Here is a 5,822-nt window from a genome sequence, read left to right as displayed (position 1 = left end):
TTAATTTTTTATTTTATAATTATTGTATTAAAATGAGCTGAACTAAATTTTTCATCATAGAATGATTGTATTGAAATGAGCTGAGCTAATAAATAAGTGAGATTAATAGATAATTATCATTCCAAAATTGAATACGTGAAACGTAACGTACTACAACAAAAATAACTGTTAGCGGTAACTAATTTTCAATTGCCGCTAAATATGTATTTTTAGCTGCAATTATCACTATTTTTATACGTTCCTAAAGCCTTTAGCGATATTGATTCTAATGACACTTAACTAATGTCGATAAAGGCTTTAACACTCTTTATTAATGTCAATATTTAATGCCGCTAAAAGTCGTTTTTATTATAGTGACGTTATCATGTTTTTATGCACTAATTTTCTATTTGAACAAAAATAAAAAAAAATTGTTTTTGACATATAATTTTAGGCGTGCCTTCAATCCCTATCCTATTATCCAATCAGGTCGGCCACCTAAATTCTATAATTAGGTGTTATCATGTATTACATCAACGTTTTAATATTTTCTTGGAAAGTATAATTAACGATCAATTTTCTCTCTTACGTTGAAAATAAGTGAACATATTTGTCCCTATGTTGTTGGATCAATACTTAATTTTGAGAGATGTTGGGGGAAAATAAATTTGGTGTAAAACACAAAATTGAATAATGTTTTGCCCCTATAGTATTATACGTGTGCCTATGGAGAAAATATTACGCGATTTAATAGTCAAATATATTATATATTTTTAATTTCAATTTTACCCTTTATAAATAAATTAATCTTTGCTTTTTATTTTTTAATAATTAAATTTATGCATGATGAGCATAAGTTTTGTAAAAATTAAAGTTTACACTAACAAATATTTATGATATAAAAATATAAATTTATACCTCATAAAAATATTACTATTTGTTATAAAAATAATAATTAAAAGATCAACACAAAATAAAGGCAAAAGTGCAAACGATATTTGGAAAAAACTAACAATTTTACTTTAATTAAAAAGATAAATGGAAAAATCCTAAATAACCGACAAAAAGAAAAATCAATTTAATTAATTTGATTTTAGTTCTTATATTTTAAAAAACATCTTTTGATTTATTTTATTAGATAAAAGTTGATTCTAACCGAACTACGATGATGAACACCCATTACATAAAAATATCAGTAGCGATATTTAATTTTTAATTATAATTAAATTTATATTTTTGATAGCAATTAATATTTTTTATATTTGCTTCTAAAATTTTTAATAAAATTGATTCTGATTATATTTGTCTTTAATATTTTATATTAACATTGATATTTAATACTGCTAAAAATTATTTTTGTTATATTAATAATAAAGACCCTACCTTATTGTTCATGAAACACTCGATCATCATTTAAGAGACAAGAAGAAATTAGTAAAAAGTAGTTTAGTCATCATCAAGACTGTTTAATTCCAAAAAAGCACACGTATAGTTTCGAAAATAAAAATAATAATTATTCTAAAATAATGTTGGCCCTTTAGTTGTTATATATGATACCTTTATGGTAGAAAAGTTTTGAAGGTCTATTAAAGTTCTATATCTATTATCTAAAACACCTTAATTCATGGCTATATTATGATCATCTTGGCCCCAAAAAAGTGCTTTTGATGAAAGAAAACTACTACTATATACCTATGTGTTAGCTTAGGGTTTGGTGGCACCTCTACAACCATATCCAATTTTTGCACCGACCAAATGACTAATATATATCCAAAAGGTGACATGATATTGAGTATGCTTTAATTTAAACTTTTTAGTGTTAGAAATAAGCCTTTTTATCCATTGAAATAATTGAAAATTTTCTTTTAGCTAGAGTGGAAGGTAAGGCGTTAGTGACACATGGACGATCGTTATAGGTTTGAAACCTTCTACTTACTTTTTAGGCCGAGCTCGTGATAATGATCTTGTCTAATATAATTTATTTTTTAGTGTGATTTACAGATTATTACAGTATATCAAAATTTATCTCGTGAATGTTCGAAGAATATTGGATAGCAAGTGGATTCCTTTATCAATAATAATAAAAAAAGGTTAAAAGGGATTCTATTTGAGTTCATCTTGATAACTAAAATATATGTGCATTGCTCAAAATCTAATGTTAGGGGAATCAAATATAATTTAGAATAGAGTAGAGAACTAGGATAAATGTTCCATATATGGCAAGGTTTCTCCTTTATAACTTTCACTATATTGTATGATACTACCTTCGTTGACTTTTAATTGTCATAATTTTTTTTTTTAGAGTCAAGTTATAAGATTTTAATTAATATTTTACGATATATTTTTTCATTATATTGATATGTAAAAAATTGTAATTTATAGTGCTTTTTATATAATTTTTAAATATTTATATAATCTAATTTAACTTTAAAAATCTAATTAAATTAACTTCCCTAAAATACAAAGCTAACAAATAAAAGTTGGTAGGGCAAGAATAAGGATTTATTTTGTAGCCTATAAAGAGAAAAAATATATTTATGCGCTATATGACAATATTTCACTAGTATAAAATGATTTTAGTTTTGTAAGTTTTAATTTAAATAATCATTGCATAAATTAATCATTTTAAATTCCATAGAATAAGAGTTTTATTTCCATTAATATTGGACCATTGAGTTTATAGGGAATCTTTTGTTTTTTTTTTATATTATTGTTCAATATAAATAAATAGGTAAAATTTACTCGCATCGAAAGTTTATATCAATTCAATACATATATGTCAATGTTTAAATTTATTATTTATTTTACTTAAACTTAATTAATTAATATATATTTTACTTTATTAAATTACATAATAATAAAAATTACATTTATTTAACATAAATATCAAGTGCGAGTAATTTCCCCCCCAATAAATATATAATGTTTGATGTAACTAATCATTTTTGTTTTCCCTCGATTTAAGGCACTCAAAGTCAAAGTCAAGCTTTTTATCGTTATTATATTATAATTCAAAATTTCAAATATGGTCTCTTTCGGTCTCATAAGGGTCGAATATTAAAAAATATTAAAGTTATGGGATCCCTTTTTCTCACCCAATTAATAAATTTTAAATTGAAATAAAATACAAAAGATTGAAAAAGATTTTGATGATAAATCCAATAAAGGTTCACACCTATATAAAAGTGACACACAAAAAAGATGTTATTATTTTTTCAGTTTAAATCTCAATAAGATAATTTCTTTTACATCTTTTAATTTAATAATTTTTTTCTTTTTATATAATTACGACACTAAACACTTCGGTCATCAATTTACAAAATACAATAAAATGTATATATTCATACCGAATATACATACTATAAATAACCAATGTCTAAGTAATCTATCTTTTGATCAAACTGATAAATCAACCAAAGTAGGTTGCGATGTAGATAATATAGTGATGAAACTATTTTACTCTTAATAAAAATCTTGAGCTCGAATTCTGAATGTTGAGAGCTCTATCCTTAGGCGCTGCAATTTTCAAACTAAATTAAGTCAAAGCTTCTATACGCACTCTGAACATCATATAAACGAGAAGATCATATTGATAAATAAATTTGGCTCATCTATAATATAATATATTTTAAGATGATTTTGTTGGAACGAAGCATGTGTTTTGGGGTATATGTTATTGCCATCATTAGAGTCCAGAATTGTCAACTCCACTCAAGATGAAGTTTTATGCTAAGGAGTTGGTGTCTTTTTCTAGTCCCTTTTGGTGTAGAAATTCTGGTATAGCATGATGATCAAATCAATATGTTGATAACAAACAAAAACCCAACCCATCTTGGGAATAGTCAAAATGTGTGGATGGAACCCTCTATGATTTGTTCCTCTCTATTGTCTAGTAATTATCTTTTTTTTTTTTGACTAATATTATGAAATAGTTCATATAGAGTAATATGACCGGTGAGAATTTTCGCTAAGGATAATATATTTTATTTATGTAAAATGAATAACATAATATGGTAGAAATAACATTATTAGCACAACCATATTTAGACAAAATACAGATAATATATTGACTTCTCAAAAAATGCATTGAGTGTATCACACAATCTTTCAGGATCATCGATCAATCATGACTTGCATAAGGCGACGATACATTTGTCAAATTGACACGAATTTGAGCTTTTGGTCGACATAGGCATGTTATTTTTTTTGGTTTTGAAATGACTACTCGCATTAAGAGTTAAATGGGCCAACATGTAGTCCATATATCAAACGTAGGCAAAATGGTTATTGCTAACCGCGGTGGAGTTAGTATGTTGATTACAGGTTCGATTATACTCAGTAATTTTAATTTTAACTCTGAATTAATAATAAGAAATTCATTAAATATCTATAAATTATTAATTTAGAATCTATTAACATAAAAAATTAAAATTCCAAACACATAAAAATTTCATATTTTATCTCCGCCTATGTTGCTACCAATCCAATGTAGAAACGTCTAGGGGATGCTATAAGTATTAACTAACACATCAATAAAGCTAGCCTAACGCGTAGCACATCACTCACCACTTTCATACATCTTTGGGGGGTGGGGGGTGATATTTAGCTTAGGCATGAATACAGTCATTACAAAATAATAATAATAAAAAACAGAGTATATAAATGTGACATTAAATTTGACCTCATTTTACATTTATGTCCTCTAATTTTTTGTATGCATAAGTCGATAAAGTTGAATAAGTAGACATATGAGTCCTATCATTATGTCATAATACACGTAAACACCATGTAAAACACAAATTATCTATAAAATATCGTGTAAGACGAAGTTTCTTGAGGACTACGAGATCAATAGACACCTTTGGTATCTATATAGAGTATGGACCAGCCACAACAATCTCTATGTTTATCCTTGGACCAACACAACTTGTTTACATGATGGAAAACTGGTGATTACAAAACTTTAAGTTTTTACTATGAAGGTTCGATCAGACGTTTAAAATTTAAAATCACTCGTTTTCAATTGAAATCATATTTGAGTATAAATGTTTTGATGAAAAATCCACCCCTGCACTCTATCTCCTTTTTTAGTTTTTAATTTAAGAAATTATTACCAACACTTACTTGTAAAAAAATTAAATTATTTTTATTTGGCCTTAATAGAACAAATTTTAGTATTATTAATATATAACACAAGAAAGAAATGGGATTTCACAAGTGAACTTTCCAGCATGAAATGAGTCAATTTTCCACTTTGGTCCAACTCAATTCTTGAGAGGGTCTTGACCAACACTTACCTAATTATCTAAATATATATTTGTGGAAGTTTTTATGGAGTACATATATAATAAATAAGTTTAAAAAACTATAGTTACAGTCATCAAAGCATTTACAAATAATTTGTATTGGCTACTTGGCTTAGTGACACTAACCAAATGGATAATTTACAATCATTAGAAAATAACTTCACCTAAAATATATGTACTAATACACTAGAAAAAAATAATCATTTGGCATGTTTTTGAATATAAATAAGAAATAATCATTACTAATGGAACTTGAGGCTTATAATAGCCCTTTGGGGTCAAAAAAGGCCATCATTAAATAATCAAAAGTTTGTGGAAGATCACTAGTTTCGTCATTTAAATGATATATAGATGATGTGGGGATTTCTATTTCAGTAAAAATATTAAATCTTTAAAAATGACTTTTAATAGTTACATTTTATAATTTTGTTCTGTATAATTAGTGTATTTCATTGTATATCGACTATATGTCAAGTAACAGCTACAAACGATTACATTATACATAGAGTAGTTCGTTTGGATTGACTTAAAAAAGTA

Source organism: Solanum pennellii, chromosome 11 (assembly GCF_001406875.1).
Source record: "Solanum pennellii chromosome 11, SPENNV200".
Classification (NCBI taxonomy): domain Eukaryota; kingdom Viridiplantae; phylum Streptophyta; class Magnoliopsida; order Solanales; family Solanaceae; genus Solanum; species Solanum pennellii.
Note: the sequence above shows the minus strand (reverse complement) of the source record.